The sequence below is a fragment of the Balaenoptera physalus genome (genome assembly GCF_965194825.1).
Source record: "Balaenoptera physalus genome assembly, chromosome: 10".
Lineage (NCBI taxonomy): Eukaryota > Metazoa > Chordata > Mammalia > Artiodactyla > Balaenopteridae > Balaenoptera > Balaenoptera physalus.
The window spans coordinates 4,455,778-4,474,836 of record NC_138889.1 but is presented as its reverse complement, the minus strand read 5'-3'; the positions used below and the strand labels follow the sequence as shown (position 1 = coordinate 4,474,836).

General features: G+C 36.6%; 1 long non-coding RNA gene across 11 annotated transcripts in view; it reads left to right on the top strand.

Moving 5' to 3' along the window:
* LOC309667629 overlaps positions 1-19,059 on the top strand; it is a 362,191-nt gene that overhangs the window by 44,045 nt on the left and 299,087 nt on the right. For all 11 annotated transcript variants that reach the window (XR_014267848.1, XR_014267849.1, XR_014267850.1 and 8 more), the window contains exon 2: positions 2,747-2,858. This is a non-coding gene — a long non-coding RNA (uncharacterized lncRNA). The remainder of the gene's footprint in view (positions 1-2,746; positions 2,859-19,059) is intronic.

Below are 19,059 nucleotides of genomic sequence, written 5' to 3'. Positions count from 1 at the left end.
CCCAGGGACAGACCTCCTGGGTCAGGACCCTCCTAGACCTCACCCTGTGTATCTCTTCATCTGGCTGTTCATCTGTATCCTTTATCATATCCTTTAATAAACTGGTAAACGTGTCTCCATGAGTTCTGTGTACCACTCTAGCAAACTAATCACATCCAAGTAGGAGGTTGTTGGAACCTTCAGTCTATAGCAGGTTGGTCAGAAGCACAGGTGACCGCCTGGGCTTGTGACTGGCATCTGACGTGTGTGTGTGTGTGTGTGTGTGTGTGTGTGTGTGTGTGGTGGGGAGTCTTGTGGGACTGAGCCCTTCACCTGCGGAACCTAATGCCATCTCCAGGTAGAGAGTGTCAGAACTGAGTTAAATCATAGGACACCCAGCTAGTGTCACAGAGAATTGCTTGTGGTGGGGAAAAACCTCTATACATTCACTGACCAGAAGTGTCAGGAGTGAAGGGTTCTAGGGGAATAACAAAGGAGACACACAGGAGGGAAACGCAGTAGGGAAGAACTGGGTTTTTCCCTACAACAGGAGGGAAAGACTGAGCTTTTCCATTTTAATAAGATTATGGAAATAATTAGACTGGACTAAAATTTAAATAGAAATAGATCGGAAAGAAAACGAGATGAGTGCTGTAGGCAGACTGCCTGTTAAATGCCAAGAAAAGTGCAAGCAATTTTGAGAGTAAAACGTATTTCGTGCTGTACCTAACTGAACTGAGAACCAATTATTTACTGACCACCAGACATGTAAAAATGATTGTCTAGGTGTTAGAGATAGAGCAGTGCATAATTCTGACAAAAATCGCTCCCCTCAGGGAGCTTACTTTCTGGTGGAAATCAAAGCAGGTATATGTGTTACCTACTGAGGAATGTCCAAGCCTGTCCTGATCAGGCTCTAGAGCATCACTGTTCGGTGGAACTTTCTGGAAAAGTTCTATATCTGCGCAGTCCAGTAGCTACATGTGGCAGGCATGACTCAGGAACTCTAAAGTCTTATTTAATTTTAACTCATTTAAATTTAAATAGCCGCCTGTGTCTAGTGGCTACCATATTGGACAGAGCAGCTCTAAGTTTTAGTGAAATTGGACAATCAACTTTATTGAAAGCCCCCTTACCAACCAGGACTCGGAAACCAATCCATATGACTGTTCCATGGACACTCCTTTAAGAATAAAGAGTTTAATAAATATCAATTAGAGATACCCTGTTATTTGTGTTATTTAGGACGTTGATATCATTACTGATTATACTCCATCACTTGATGATTCATGGACTGAGGATGGGTGTGGACTAAGACTTCCCTCACTTTTGGGCTCTGGCCGTGTCTCCACTTCCAGAGTTCATTACCTTGTTCTTAGCTGGACACTGCGCTTCCTATAATTGCTGCTTATTTGGAAATGAAGCTTTCAGGAAAATGTCTCAATTACCATTTTACACTCAATATGAGACATGTAAGGAAAGAGATAGTCCCTTTTGCCTCACCACAAATCACCATGAGGTTTTGGAACTTTGAGGGCTTTCTAGCTTTGCTGGAGCATGAGGTCACATATGCAGCAGTAGGTCCTTGAAGACAAAAATAGAGCAGCTGTTTAGACTTCATGAACATGTTTGATTCTCTCAAGAATAAATGGGGGAGGGTCATGGAGAATTGGAAATAAATACATGATAGAGTTGTTCAGGAGCTTGGCGGCATCAGGCCAACATCTCTGTGAATCTCTTGACCTTTGCTTCATGTTTGTCATTTCATGGTTAGCAGATGGCTGCTGGGGATCCAGACATCATGTCCACATTCAAGGGAGGGAAGCATGGGAAAGGGGGAAAGACTTTGTCAGGTACATCCATTCCATTCCCCCCAAAAAACATAACCTCTCCCAGGAACGTCCTGCATGTGTGTCATTAGCCACCCAGACGCTATGAGCTTTCAGGGAGGATGCAGAAGCAAGCATGTAGCCTGACACAGTGACACCCCAAATAAAATCAAAGTTCAATCAGCAGAGAAGAAGGGGGAAGTGAGCATTGAACAAGCGACTAACAGTACCTAACACAGTAGGGATTCAACTTATTTTTCTTTATATAGTGAACCTGTTTCTCAGAAGAGAAAAAGCCGTTACTGATTTTTCACAACAATCTTTAAATTACAGGTCTCTCGGTCCATGGGATTGAAATGAAACAAATGCTAGCAATAGACCCATGCCAGTCTCAGAATCACTTTTTTATTTCAATGAATAGTGCTGATGGGTTGAGCTCATTTCAGTAGCTGGATGCTTCCTACCCTAATAGGAGCATTGTCCCAGGAGCCTCCTCAGCTATGTATGCAAATACATTCCTGTCAAATCCTAACATCAGTTTGACATACATGCTTCAACATGGTTGAATTCCTGTGGAAATTATTCAGGTGAAGAATAGGGCAGATGGAATGGCACCACACAAATACGGGAAAGAGCTGAAACAGTAAAGAAATAAGAAGTCAGCAAGCATAATAAGTCATGGAGAGATTGGCTGGAGAGAAGGAAGGGGCCATGTCATGCACAGTCTTGGAGGTCAATGGTAAGGAGCGAAGATCTTATTCTAAGCACAGTAAGAAGCTCTTGAGGTACTTGGTTCAAACAGAGTGCACGCCTGGTTTACGAACTGTCACTAGTGTAGTCATCCATGGGAAAAACAATTTAAATGTGTTCAAATGTCTTCTGTTAAGTTGAATAAGCAATTTGTCAATTTCAGTGTATTCAATGAATTGCTTTGATAGGCATCTCCTGTATGTCACACATCCAAGGAGGAAACGCACCTGTGTGCATCAGAGGGGGCTCTCCGTAGACTTCTCTCTTCCCACTGCACAGAGCTGCAGAGTTCTCTGGCAAGTAAGTATCCCTTTCATGGGTTCTAGTTTCTCTTTGGTACTCTTATGCCATTATGTAAGAGTTTCATTTTGCATGTGCTCCCCAAATAACTGGGCCTATCATGTCTATTAAAGAAACCAATGGACATTCTGACTCTTGGAAATGATTACTTTTGCTTAAGAAAATGTTTGGCTCCTGTAGGGGTAGGTAACATGATACAGGGTTAAGAGTGGATGGGAAGGTAAGTCAGGGATCAATTCAGTAGTCTGAGAGAGCACGGTGCTTGGGTTAGATTGGTGCTAATGGACACGAGGAACCATGGGTGACCTGAGATGTATTTTGGAGGAAAAAATTGAATTAACGATGGATTCAGTTAAGGAAGGCATACAGAGAGAATAATCAAGTATAACTTCCAGAGTGCTGGCAGAGTACTGGTTGCATACTAGTAAGGCTTATTGCATGAATGAGAAAAAGGGGGTATGATAGTCACGACATGTACAATGCTTTCCAGTTTTAAAATAATTTGAACCTACATCTTAAGATATGGTAGGACAGGGTTTATTATTTTACATTCTTTGCAGACGTGGAAACAGAGGCTCACTGCCTCTTAGTTCTGCTTTTGCCAATCTGGAGACTGGTCAGAGACAGAAGATGTGATGTGGGAAAGAGAGAGGACATACACAAAGAGGTCAGATGAATCTTAGAGAAGAGGAAATTAGAAGGCGGCGAGGAAAGTTGTGTGGGGATGGGGAAGAGACCTGGCGTAGCTGGGACCTGCGGGAGCTATGGGGAGGCACTGTGCACTCTTGAGTGGTGTGGGTGTAGGTGAGGGTTGGATCTCCTTTTGATGTGCTTGAAGAGATGTAAGGAAAAGATTGTTTTGCTTTGTTTTTTTGGTGGGGGTTTGTAATGACTTTTGATGGGTGAGGTATTTCTGCTTCTGTGTGATTCCAGGTAGAGACTGAGTTCATTAAGATTCCAGCTTTCATGCTGTTCATATTGTTGCCTTGAGCACACATGTGAAATGGAACTTGAATGAAGGCTGATTTGGAAAGCAGAGCATGATTTGGGGGCAGTGAGAAAATGGGTTTGACCAGTTTTATGTTAAACTTTGTGAAAGACAAGTTGGACAGGTCCATTGGATACAGGTTATAGAAGGCCTGGGAAAAAAATGTGAATTGAAATCCTTACTAGCCAGATGTGCTGTAAATGCTCTGTCCTGCTGAAAAGAATTTTTAGAAATATAGAAAATTATTAAGATGATAAAAAATATTCATAGTACCATCATGTGGAAAAAAACTTTTACTATTTTAGGGTGTTTCTTCTAGCCTTTTATATGGGTGCATGTATAAACGTGTGTAAAAACTTCATAATATTTTAATAATTGAAATTATAATATACATAACATTTTACAACATATTTAAAGTGCTCGGTGGACACTTTCATATTAAATAATCTTCACAAAATAATTGTTGAGGGCAACACAGTAGTTCATCATATGGGTGAACCATGAGTTATTTAACCCTTTCCTTACAGACTTTATTTTAGTTATTCTGCCATTCCTCTAGTGAATCTTATCATTTGCTATTTCTTTTTTAGCCATTATAAATGGCACTAATTTGGTACTTGATAAATTTTTCAGAATTAGAATCTTTTACTGGTCAGAGGTAGTGGACACTGGTGCCCACTTTGGCAGCACATCTACTAAAATTGGAACAATACAGAGATTAGCATGGTTCTTGTGCAAGGATGACACGCACATTTGTGAAATGTTCTGTATATTTGGATGTTAACTAGACGGTGATCATTTCACAGTTTATACAAATGTCAAATCACCATGTGTTGTAGCTGAAACTCATGTAATGTTGTGTGTCAATTATACCTTAATTTTAAAAAAGTAATGGACACTTTTAGAGACCTTGGTAGATATTGCCCAATGGCCATCTAGGTTTGAACCCCTTCGGATGCCTTTTAGCAAATGATTGGATTTCCTATTTCACTGTCTCCTCCCCAATACTGGGAATTAACTTTTAAAACATGAAAAATAATATCTCATGGTCTTCATTTGCATGTCTTTGGTTCCTAGAGAGTTTATTGGCTATTTTTCTTTCAAAACGTACATTCACGTGTTCCGTTTATCTGTCTGTTCTGTCTTCATCACTTAAGACAGCTTGGACCCAAAACAGAGCGGTAACTAAATAAATATTTTTACGATTGACTGAAAATCCGTTGGACTACCACCCAGGAACCAGTAATGCATACAGTTTTTGTGGTTCCTCTTCTATCCATCTTCCCAAATTTAATGATTTCTCCTATGAGATGTAGTATTCAGAGAAAATGTGATTTTTTTCCCCTACTCCCTGTAATCCTAAGAGACATACTCTCAGTTGAAATTTTCTCTCTTCATTTTCACTGTTCTTCATACATCATTAGTGGGAGCTGTTGCGTTATGGGAGGGCAGTGTCTGGACTGCATATTTATTGAACTCTAATTGTGTGCCTAAATGAATATGCCAGCCATGCAACTACCAATGTAAGTCTTAAAAATAATAATTTGCGTAACTAGCCGACAGGAAGGCTTGAGCTATTATTTAAGTTCATATATAACATTACATCGTCAAGTGTTAATTTATGCTCTGTCCTTTCCAGAATGATTGAGCTGTTTGGTAGTTTTATTTATGACTCATGCTTAGATCCATTTTCCAGTGCTGATAATGTTGAGATAATGGGGATTTATAGTTCACCCTGACAAGAGGCCATAAAACAAATGGCTGGATGTTATCTCTATTGCTACAGGCTCAATTTGTATCATAAAGTACTTAATAATTGTTATTAATGAACGCTCTGTGGTTGGTATATAGACACAGCTGGGAATCACATCTGTTATCAGACAGCCTGTGTTGAGTAAAGCACAAACACTGCAGGGAACTAATAGCTACAAAAGGAAATGACATCACAGAGCCATAGGAAGTGCCATAGATATTAGCTGCACTGAGACAGAAGAGAATTAGGATGGATTTTAGGAGAAATGACAGAATTTGGCTCTTTTTAAAAATTTTCTTTCATGTGGATCACAAATATCTTCAATTGTGAGCCTGAGTTCCAGGGTCAATCCATATATTATATACGAGTAAAGCATATATCTTATTTTTTTAGATGAAAACAAATAAAAGTAGACCAAATTCAGCTTACCAACTTACCATTCCAGGCTTATCTCCTGCTGCTCCTCTCGAAACACTCTGATGTTCCATCCAAATTGGGTTCTTCGCCTTTGTTTTTGCAGACTTGCGCTTTCCTGCCTGTGTGCTTTTCCGTATATTGTTACTGCTAGTTGAGTCAATTTCCCTCAAACTATTTCAAAAGAAAAAGAACTTTCTTTCTTTGACTTTTCTTCCTTCCTCCCTCCCTTTCTTTTTCATTTTTCCTCTCCCCTCTCCTCTCCTCTCCTTCCCTCCCTCCCTCCCTCCCTCCCTCCTGCCCTCCCTCCCTCCTTCCTTCCTTCCTTCTCTTTCTCTGTCTTTTTTTCCCTTATTTGTCCACATTATCAACTTTCATTTTTTTCATTCACCACTGGCAAACATATGAATATATTTCATATGTGTCATTTGATTATATGTAGTCTTACAAAATAGGTTTTGCTTTGGGTGCCTGTTTTTTTTTTAATTTAAGGAAATCATCGTAAATTATAGACCTCATTTTACTTCTTTAACTTAGCAATGAAGTGCCAACCACGGGGCCCTGTGAACATCTAGTCCATTCTTTCTAAAGTTTCCTAAAACTCGATGTGTATCCACCAGATCTGATCTGTCCACTCGGTTGGTGATGGACACTCAGATTGCTCTGAATCCCTATCACAATAAGCAAGGTGATGATGGGCATTTTTATGTATGTTGCTTGTGGGTCTATGGAAGAATTTGCTACATTCCTGGGAGTGTAATTGCTGGGTCACAAAGTGTGTGTAAACTTGATTTGACTAAATGCCCACAGGTAGCTCTCGAGAATGCTTCACCATTCTTCTCTCTGCAGGAGTATATGTTGGTTCTTATATCCCTATGTTCTACCAATAGTTGGGATTGCCTAGTTTTACATTTTAACCACGTTAACAGAGGTACAATGATATTTCATGATTGTTCTCCTTTGTGTCTGTGATTACCACTGAGAGTGAACATCTCTTGACTGGCTTATTAGTTCTTGTGGTTCGTTCTATTTTAATCACCTATTCATATTTTTGCTCATTTTTTCTCTTGGGTTATCTGTCTCTTGTGGACTTAAAGGAATTTCTTGTATATTTGTACATTGTCCGTTTTAGATATTGCAAATATTTTCTTACAATCTGTCATTTCTCCGTTAACGCTATCCATATTCTTCTCCATTAAACAAAAATAATTAGTTTTGATGTAATTATACTTAACACATTTATGCCTGAGGATTTCTGCTTTTCAAGTATTTTAAAAAGAATTCTTCCCCACCTCTAAATCACAAATATAAATTCTGACACTTTCTTCTATTGATTTTCTATTTTATCTTTCATTAATCTATCTGGATTCTATTTTTATATGTGATGCTATTTAGAGATACAATTTTAGTTTCTCCCTAATATTATATACAAAACAACCCACCCTTTCACCTTTGATTAGTGGTGCTGTATTTCTATATTTATCATATATTAAATTCTCACCTATACATGGTCTTCTCTGAGTTTGCTCTTTTGTTCCATTGGCCTATTTGCCCATCGGTTCTCATATCAATAGCTGCTTACTTTATTACTCTATGTTAGGACAGGCAGTCTACCATGGGCACTGAGCATCCCTGAACATGCCTGCTGAGTGTGCCAAACCGCAAGGCTTATTTATCCCCAAACTGAGCAGTTTCTGTAGCTGGTCACATAGGCAACCAGGTAGGTACGCGACCATAGCATGGCTACTTCTCACTCTCTGGTGGAGGAGACAGGGAAGAGAGAGGGAGAGACTGTCTTGTTTCCTGCTTATGACAGAAGGCGCCATAACCACCTGGGTGGGGCTGTTTGGACCGCCGTTGTGCACCATTTTTATTGCTCCTACTGCTGAATGTATAATTAGTATTGATGTTTTACCTGCTTGTGCTATGAACCCTCATAAAATTCAAGGGGGATTGTCCCAATGGAAAGAGTCACTTTTAGAGAAATGATAGTTGATACGACAGACCACCAATGAGGCTTCCAGTTGCCCCCATGTTGTACAACAGAAACGATACAGAATTCCAGGAAGTGAAAAGGAAATCACAGTGTTGGGGTTCTGTAAACCCCAAGGACCCTTTTGAACTACAAGTATCTGCTACTGATAACTGCTGACTGAAACTAATATTGGTGTATGTTCTGGCAACACGTGAATGTGTACTCTGCTGTTTTGGGATGTAATATTCATTAATACCAATTATGTCGAGTTTGTTGATAGTGCTGTTCAAGTCCTCTTTATGCTTGCTAATTTTCTGTCTGTCTTGCCTATCAATTACTGATTGAGGAGTGTTGAAACCTCTTATCATAATTGTGGATTTGTCTGTTTCTCGTTTCAGTTGTTTTTGCTTCATATATTTTGAATCTGTTATTAGATGCAAACACATTTAAAATTGCTATTTTTTTAATGAATTAATCACTTTATCCTTACTTTTTATCTCTGGCAGTAATACTTGTTATGAAGTCTATCTCGTCTCACATTGTCTTAGCCATCCCAGCTTGCTTACAATTAATGTTTATATGACATAACTGTTCCTGTCTTCCAGTTTTAACTTACCCAGGTCTTTATATTTGAGGTGGGTTTCTTGGATATCACATTTAGCTATTTTTCTGAAGTCCAATTTGAGAATCTTTGACTTAAATAGGAACGTATAGACCAAGAGTCAACAAATCATTTCTGTAAAGGGCCAGTTGGTAAATATTTTAGGCTCTTGAAGCACATAGCCTGCTGAAAATGCACAACTCTGCTGTTACAACATGGAATTAGAATCTTTTTAAGTTTCCATGTTACCTCCATTTTTTTTTTTTTTTTTTTTACTGATTAGGTAAAAAAAAACTTTGTGTTTTCATTAGTGATTGCTGTATGGTTTTTTTTTTTTTTAAACATCTTTATTGAAGTATAATTGCTTTACAATGGTGTGTTAGTTTCTGCTTTATAACAAAGTGAATCAGTTATACATATACATATGTCCCCATATCTCTTCCCTCTTGCATCTCCCTCCCTCCCACCCTCCCCATCCCACCCCTCTAGGTGGTCACAAAGCACCGAGCTGATCTCCCTGTGCTATGCGGCTGCTTCCCACTAGCTATCTATTTTACATTTTGTATGCTGTATGGTTTATAATATACATCTTTACCTTTTCACAGTATACCTTTAAAATAATATTGTAACACTTCACAGATTGATTCCTAAATACTTTTACTTTCCACCCAGTCATTTGTGCTATTTTTTGTCACATATTTGCCTCTATTTATAAGTACTATAATACATACTCATTACTTTTCCCCTAGCTTTACTGAGGTAAAATGGCACAAAATTACAATATATTTAAAGTGTACAGTGTGATTATTTGATATACAAATACATTGTGAAAGGATTTCTACTATCAAGTTAATTAACACGTCACATATTTACCTCTTTTGGAGGGGTGAGAACACAAATTCTATCCTCTTAGCAAATTTCAATTATACAATGCAGTATTACCAACCATAATAACTGTGTTACACATTAGATCCTCAGAACTTATTCACCTTATGACTGAAATTTTGTGTGCTTTTACCAACCTCTCCCTATTTCCTCCACCCCCAACCCCTGACAACCACCATTCTACTCTGTTTCTATTAGTTCAAAAAAAATTTGTTTTTAGAGTCCATATATGTGTTATTATGAAGTATTTGTCTTTCTCTGTCTGCCTTATTTCATTTAGCATAATGCCCTCCAGGTTTATCCATGTTTCACAAATGGCAGGATTTCCTTCTTTTTAAAGGCTCAATAATATTCCACTGTGTGTGTGTTTGTGTGTGTGTGTGTGTGTGTGCATGAGTGCATGCGTGTGTGTATGTATCACATTTTCTTTATCCATTTATCCTTTGATGGACACTTAGGTTGTTTCCTTACCTTGGCTGTTGTGAATAATGCTACAGTGAACATGGGAGTACAGATATCTTTGAGATAATGATTTTGCTTCCTTTAGATATATGTCCGGAAGTGGGGTTGCTGGATCATGTGGCAGTTCTCTTTTTAATTCCTTGTGGAACCTCCATACTGTTTTCCATAGCGGCTGTACCAGTTTATATTCCTACCAACAGTGTACAAGCGTTCACTATTCTCCACATCTTTGCCAGCATTTGTAATCTCTTGTCTTTTTGATAATAGACATCCTAATAGATATGAGGTGATATATCTCCTTTTTTTTTTGTAGTTCCCTGATGATTAGTGATGAGAACTTTTTCATGTACCTATTGACCATTTGTATATCTTCTTTGGGAAAATGTCTGTTCAGGTGGGTTTCCCATTTTTAATTGGGCTTTTTGGTGTTTCGGTATTGAGTTGTATGAGTTCCTTGTATATCTTGGGTATTAACCCCTTATCAGATATGTGGTTTGCAAATGTTTTCTCCGGTTCCATAGGTTGCCTTTTCATTTTGTCAATGGTTTCCTTTGCTGTGGCGAATCTTTTTAATTTGATGTAGTCCCACTTGTTTATTCTTGCTTTTGGTGTCAAATCCAAAAAATTATTTCCAAGATCAATGTCATGGAGATTTTCCCCTATGTTTTCTTCTAGGAGTTTTATAGTTTCAGGTCTTACATTCAAGTCTTTAATCCATTTTGAGTTATTTTTGTGAGTGGTGTAATATAGGGGTCCAGTTTCATTCTTTTGCATGTGGATATCCAGTTTTCTCAACATTATTTATTAAATAGACTATCTTTTCCTCATTGCATTGCACGTTCTTGGCTCCTTTGTTAAGTATTAATTGACCATATACTCATGAGTTATTTCTGGGCTTTCTATTCTGTCCCGTTGATCTATATGTCTGTTTTAATACCAATACCATATTGTTTTGGTTACTAAAGATTTGCAATAGAGTTTACAGTCAGAAAGTATGATGCCTCCAACTTTGTTTCTCTTTCTCAAGATTTCTTTGGCTGTTTGGGGTCTTTTGTGGTTCCATACAGATTTTAAGATTGTTTTATCTATTTCTGTGAAAAATGCTATTGGAATTTTGATAGGGATTGCATTGAATTTGTACATGGCTCTGGGTAGTATGGACATCTTAACAATATTAATTCTTCCAATCCATGAGCACAGAATGTCTTTCTGTTTATTTGTGGCTTCTTTAATTTCTTCCATCAACGTCTTATAGTTTTCAGTATACAGATCTTTCACCTCCTTGGTTAAATTTATTCCTAAGTACTTTATTGTGTTTTGATGCTATTGTATATGGGATTGTTTTCTTAATTTCTCTTTCTGATAGTTAGTTGTTAGTGTATAGAAAGGCAAGTGATTTTTGTACATTGATTTTGTATCCTGCAACTTTACTGAATTTGTTTATTACTTCTAACAGTTTTTTTGTTTGTTTTTTTGGTGTAGTCTTTAGGCTTTTCTATATGTAATATCATGTCATCTGCAAACAGAAACAATTTTACTTCTTCCTTTCTGATTTGGATGACTTTTATTTCATTTTCTTGCCTAATTGCTCTGGCTAGGAACAAACTTCTAGTATTATGTTGAATAAAAGTGGTGAAAGTGGACATTCATGTCTTTTCCCTGATCTTAGAGGAAATGCTTTTATTGTATGTTAAGGACACTCAGCTTTGCACTGTTGAGTATGATGTTAGGTGTGGGCTTGTCATATATGGCCTTTATTATGTTGAGGTACGTTCCTTCTCTACCAAATTGTTGAGAGTTTTTCTCATAAGAGGATATTGAATTTTTTCAAGTGCTTTTTCTGCATCTATTGAGATGATTATGATTTTATATTTTATTCTATTAATGTAATGTGTTACATTTATTAATTTGTGTATGTTGAATCATCATTGCATCCCAGGAATAAATCCCACTTTGTCATGGTGTATGATCCTTTTAACATACTGTTGAATTCTGTTTGCTAATATTTTGTTGAAGTTTTTAACATCAGTGTTCATCCGGGATGTTGGCCTGTAATTCTGTTTTATTATAGTGTCCTTGTTTGGCTTTGTTATCAGGGTAAAGCTGGCCTCATTAAATGAATTTGAAAGTGTTTCTTCCTCTTCTATTTTTTTGGAAGAGTTTGGGAAGAATTGGTATTAGTTCTTCTTTAAATGTTTGGTAGAATTCACCAGTAAAGCCATTTAGTTCTGGACTTTTCTTTGTTGGGATGTTTTTGATTACTAATTCAATCTCTTTACTAGTGATTGGGATGAGAAGAGTGTTGAAATATATCCATCTTTTTTTGGTGTGACCTCTGAGCTGATGTAGAGAATGAAGAGATGAGGCTGAAATACTCTAAATAAATACTTCTGGCATATAAGTGCATCTACATCTACAGACTCTACATCTACAGATGCAGAGTCCACATAGAGTTGATGAGTACACTTACTATCTCTGTGCCTTTAGTAGCACATGCCCCATGACTTAGGAAATGAAGGTACAGCTATGATTTTAAATTACTTAGAAGCTGGCTATTTAAACAATTTCTTACACCATCAAGGGTTGATATTTAATTTGGAGAAGGCATATTTGTTTAGAAGTAAATGTGAGGTACTAGGTATATTAAAAATATAATGGCTATCTCTGTGAATTGCTTTGGAAATGAAAACATGCTCAAAGGCAATAGTGGAGCTCTTACAAGGAAATGTGGGAATGTTTGGAACTTTAATAATAAAGTTCTAAACAGTAAGGGGCTAGCAGCTTGGCAGTATACTGAGCCAGGGGAGATGATACCCAGCAGGTTGTATGATGGAATGTTACAGGAACCATGAGAGGATGAAGCAGAATGATAGATAGATCAAGATTACCAAGTCTAGCTGGTGTCTTTGTCTCAGGTCTGAACATATCTGGGTTCTAAATTTGGGAAGCAATTCTGGAGCTCATCTAGCCCAGATCCTATCAAGTGCAAAAATATTCTTTAAAATATGTCACCCATTTTTGTTTGATTGCTTCCATTGACGGGGACCTCACAACCAAAAACAACCCATTTTCTCTTTGAAAAGCACTAGTTGATTGAAAGTTCTTCCTTGACTAATTCTAAAATCTGCCTCCTGTAAACTCACTCACTGGCTCTAGTTCTGTTCTCTGGGAAAATCAAGAGGGAGTTCTGTACTCTTGGAATAATAATGCCCCATGCCTCCTTCAGTTGGCAGGAGGGTGGAGAGGGGGTGCAAGATTCCTACATATACTTGCCTCTTACCATTCACAGCCTCAGTTGTAACCACCAAAAACGTTTCCAGATATTGCCAAATGTCCCCTGGTTGGGGGGCAAAGTTGCTCTCCATTAAGAGCCATTGTCCTAGATTCTCAGTTTTCAACCTCCTTTCCTTCAAACATTTTTCTCCTTTACAGCCAAATGTTTTGAGAGTTATCTTTATTTTCCTCATTTTTCTCTCCTATAAACGTGTCTTAATTTCATTTTAGCCAAGGCATCTGACCTTGTCACTCCTCTGAAGCTGATCTTCTTAAGGTCACCAAGGAACTCCATGTTGCTAAATCCATGTTCAGTGGTCAGTCATCATCTTACCTGACCTATCAGAAACGTTTGACATAGTTGATCACTTTTTCTTCTTTAAAGAAATTTCTTTACCTTCTAAGTCACCACAATCTTGACTTTTCTCCTATGTTATTGACTAATATTTACCTCCTTTGCTAGTGCCTCTTTATTGCCTCATTCCTGTAACTCAGTATGCTGCAGGGCCATGTGCTTGCCTTTCTTTTCTATTCTATCTGCATTATTCTCTTATGACCCCATCCAGTCTTTAAATAATATCCATATATTATTGGCTCCATAGTTTGATATCCAACTGGGCTTATCATTTTAACTTCATTCTCTTATCCAGCTGCTACTCAACATCTCAATTTGCAAATATATCAGGCAGTTCAAACATGACATTCTCCAAAGCAAACTTCCAATTCTCCTCTCTAAATCTACTCTTTTTGTAGTCTTTATTTCACTATGACACTGATCCAAGTCCTAAACAGTATATGATCTCTACTCCTGGATTTCTTTATGTTGTACACATGAATTCTAGACCAAAGTGTCTGTGTGTGCTGCTTTATAATGAATAGATGGGGAAAAACATTATGCAGGATTATCATTGGGGTTGGTGAAAATGTAGGCCTTTGACTTAAGCTTTCTTTTTTAATGTGTAAAAATGTAAAAAATCCTAATTAGACTAATACGACATGATCATTATAATAAATCCATTAGTTTATAAGGTATTAAGAGAAAGTAAAGGTCACACTGAAATACCCACCATTAATATTTTGGTGACCATCCTTACATGCATTATTTTTTCAATATATACTACACATTAATTTAAATAAATGGGATTATGTTAATGTATGTGTTTTGGATACATGTTTTAATGCCCTTTCCTCCTCTGTGCTCTGCCTTCCCCCACCCTGCTCATACTTCCCGAGAATAACAACATGGGGTGTACTTTGCATGCACAGCTTTCTCCATATTTATATAGTCGTATTATAATAAGGCATCCAGTTTTGGTTTTCTTTGTATTTAGCCTTCTTGAACTTCTTTGATGATCTTGGATTTGTAAGTTAATGCTTTTAAAAAATAACATAAAGGATATTTAGACCATTATTTCTTCAGATATGTTTTTATTGCTTTATTGCCTCTTCTTTTGGCCCATCTCTGATTACACATATGTTCAACCATTAAATGTTTTCCCATAGGTAACTGAGTCATTTCATTTCAAAATCTTTTTGTTTTTCCTGTTCTTCACTTTCAAAACATTTTTATATTTCTGTCCTCAAATTCATTGATACTTTCCTCTGAAATTTTCAGTCTAGTGTTAAGACAGTCCAGTCCTTTGTTGTTGTTGTTTTTCCAGATATTGTACTTTTCTGTTCTAGAGTTTACATTTAGTTCATTTTTTTGTGTGTGGTTTCCATTTCTCTGGCACATTCCCCCATCTGTTCATTCCTTATATCCATCTTTTTCTTTGAAATCTTGAACAATAATAGCATTAAAGTTCTTGTTACCTATTTTCAAGTTCTTGTTATCTGGGTTATCTTGGGTTCTATTTCTGTTCACTACTTTTTCTCATAACAGTGGGTCATATTTCTTGTTTCTTTTTTCCCCATATCTGGTACAATTTTCATTATATTTTGGTTATTCTAAATGTTATGTTGTAGGGTCTCTGGATTCTTTAATGTTCCTCTGAAGAGTGATTATTTTTGCTCTAATAGGCAGTTAAATAACTGGCTAATTACCTTGAAATTTTGGAGGCCTGGTTTTACACTTTGTTAGCAGTTCTGTTTTGTATTTGCTCTCATTCCTATGGTGACATTCTTAGTTCTGGGATGTAGCCTTTATTTCTAAATATGATACTTCTGGGATTTCAGTGGAAGCCCAAGGTGTTTCTAAGTATTTCTAATTTAGTGTGATTCAGACTTCAGATTCTGCTTTCACTGTGGGGGGCAACAGGTGAATTGTCTCCTCAGTTTTGTCTTCATCTGTTGCTTTCTGCTGGACTCACTGAAGCCTTCTTCATGCATGTGCCATTCATGGGTCAGCCAAGGAGTTTATACACAGATTTTGGGGCTTGTTCCTCTCCAGTTTTCTCCATTCCTGGATTTTTCTTTTCAATTTCCAGTTTCTCTGGAATACTTGAACTTTGTCCCATGACTTTTCAAGTTAAAGAAACTGAGGTTTTTCTGCTTGGGTCCTAGAGGCCACTTACCATAAGGCCTTAGTGCCCTTAGATAAGAAGCCATATGTGCTGGTTACTTTTGTATGTCAGTTTGGCTGGGTTATAGTACTCACTCAATCGAACACTGTGATGTAGGTATTTTGTAGGTGGGGTTAAGATCAGTCAGTTGACTTTAAGTAAAGCAGATTATCTTCTATAATACGAGTGGGACTCATTCAATCAGTCTTAAGTATTTTCATATTTTCTATTATAATCTCCTCTGATCTTTCAATTATTTAGAAATTTTTAATACATTTTTCCAGTATATATGATTGTTAGCTGCATGATGGTTAACCTGATACGAATTACTCTGCCATATGACAAATCTGCATTTTTCCAGTAATATTGGACTAACCTTGTATTCCTGAGATAAATTTAATTTGGCCATTACATTAATACTATTATACATTACTTGATTTGATTTGCTAACATTTGCCTTTGGAGTTTTACATTGAGATTCATAATTAAAATTTGTCTATAATTTTTCCTTCTTGTACCAACCTTGTGAAGTTTTAGAATAAGTGATATGCTAGTTGCCTAAAATAAATTGATGTGTTTTTCTTCCTTAAAGGTTATCTAGAAATATTTGTCTACCATTAGTTTGTTTTTCTTTTTCTTGAATTTTAGGCAGAACCTGCCTGTAAATGTATCTGGACTTGGTATTTTTATTATGGAAAGATTAACTACAAGTTCAATTAAAAATGGTTATAGGACCATTGATCTTTTCTATTTCTTCTTCAATAAATGATAGTAATCTATAATTTTCTTAGAACTGGTATCATTTCTTTATGCCTTATAATTTAGTGGCATGAAGTTTTTGATAATAGTCACCTATAATTATTTTATTATCTGCCATATCACCAGTTATACCAAGCTAGAGATACTTAATATTTTATACATTTTATTTTGTTGTTGGTGGTGGTAGTGGTGGTAGTGGTGGTTGTGGTGTTCTCTCTTTCTCTTTTTTATCTTGTTATACATTTGTGAATTTTATTGGTATTTTCTGATTTTATTTTATTGGCTTTGCTGATTTCATTATATTAAATTTTTTAAAAAGTTGAGATATAATTGACACATAACACTGTCTGAGTTTAAGGTATACAATGTGTTGGTTTAATACATTTGTATATCACAATGTAATTACTACAGTAGTGTTAGCTAGTACCTTTATCATGTCACATATTTATCATCTCTTTTTTGTGTTGAGAACAGTTAAGATTTAGTCTCTTAGCAACTTTGAAGTTTATAATACAGTGTGGTTGATTATAATCACTGTTCTTTATTAGATCTTCAAAACATATCTATCTACTGACTGTAAATTTATACCCTTAAACAACATCTCCCCAACTCCCCCACCTCCTAGCCAGTGGTAACCACCATTCTACTCTGTTTTCACAAGTTCAGATTTTTTTTAGATTACACATGTAGGTGATATCATACAGTGTTTGTTGTTCTCTGTCTGACTTATGTCACTTAGCCTAGTGTCTTCACGGTCTATGTAGGTTGTCACAAAATGGCAGGATTTCCTTCTTTCTCATGGCTAAATAACATTCATATATATATGTGTGTGTGTGTATATATACATATATATATATACACATACATATATATATATATATGTATGTATGTATCTATCTCACATCTTCTTTATCCATTCATCCACTGACAAATACTTAAGTTGTTTCCATGTCTTGGCTGTTGTGAATAATAACAGCAATAAACCTGCGTGTGTAGATATCCTTTCGAGATGATGATTTCAATTCTTTCAGATATATCCCCAGAAGTGGGATTGCTAGATCATATGGTAGTTCAGTTTTTAATTTTTGAGGAAAGTCATACTGTTTTTCATAATGGCTGTAGTAATTCTTTATTATCTTTTGCTTCTTATTTCATTAATGGCTGCTTTTAAATTATTATGCCCTTACTTCAACTTTCTCCATATTTATTCTGATGTTCTTATTTAAACTTATTAATGTTATTTCATCTTTTTTTTCATCTTTTTAACCCTTGTTCTTTTCTAATATAAAGATTTAAGATCAGGAATTTATTCTAAGTACCACGTTAGCTGTATCCCACAAATTTTGATATGCACTTTTTTTTAATCCTTCAGGCTTAAGCATTTTCTTATTTTCCATTATATCTCCTCTGAACTTTCAATCATTTATAAATGCTTTATTTTATAATTTCAGAAATGAGTTTAAAAATTGTTTTCTTACAGTTACTGATTTCTGTTAAGTGACTTTTTAATTGAAGGAGAGTATATTTTGTATGTTACCAATTCCTGGAAGTTTTTTGAGACTTGCTTTAGTGCCTACGTGTTGTACATTTTCATGTGTCCCATGTGAATTTGCATAAAATGTGCCTCTTCAAGTTATTGTTGGATTTTAGAGGGCTGCCAACAATATATACTTAACTTTTCCACAAGAGTTCTGGTAACAATCAAAAAGTAAAACAGAAAGTTGACAGATGGAGTCCAAACTATCATTTCTATTACTGACCGAGCTGATGTTAGCAAACATGGCTTATGTCCATGGGAAAGTAAGTGTTTTAACACTAAACCTCAGATTTAGGCAGCATTTTCCATCTGGTCACAGGGAGTGCTGGGCTCAGGTGGCCCTCTAGGATAACTGGTGGTGGCTGTTATGGTCAATGACGGCACCGAGTAGCAAAGCAGAGTGTGTGGTCCCTGTTGGAAGCTTGGTTCCAGGGGAGAGAGAAGAGGAAGCGCCTAGCATCTGTATGTCACATGTTTCCTTCTACTCTGAAGAGCCAAATTAATCCCTTAGCGAAGAGTGTGCCAGGACTGGAGAGAGGTCAGAGGTGTCACTCCAGTGGAATCCACCCCCTCAGGAAAGGACATATCAGGGGTATCGTCCTCCTAACATTGTTCTCTGTGTGGTCATCACTTCAAGCTTGTTCACTGCATTTCTCAAGTCTTTCAAATCTTTATTCTATGACAGCTCAGCCAAGCATGTAAAATATTTATATATATTAGCAAGTACTTTCAAGTTTTTGTATGCGTTGTACATCATACTGCTAAAATAAATGTTTACGTTTTATAGATTTTTGCCTTTTTCTTTATTAAATCTCCGTCTCCTCATCTGAAATAGTTTTTGTTGTATTTTCCTAATTGAAGAGGACTACTAAGTTCCTTTCAGTTTTAGTTTTCTTTAATAATAAAAGCATTTAATGTTATATATTTTCTTCTGAGCATGGTTTTTACCTTGCCTCATGTTTTGTTATATTTTGTTCTTCTTTTCTTTGGTCTTAAGCATTTTTTAAAGGGGACATAAGGTTAAAATGAACACCAAGAGTGGTCTCTATGAAA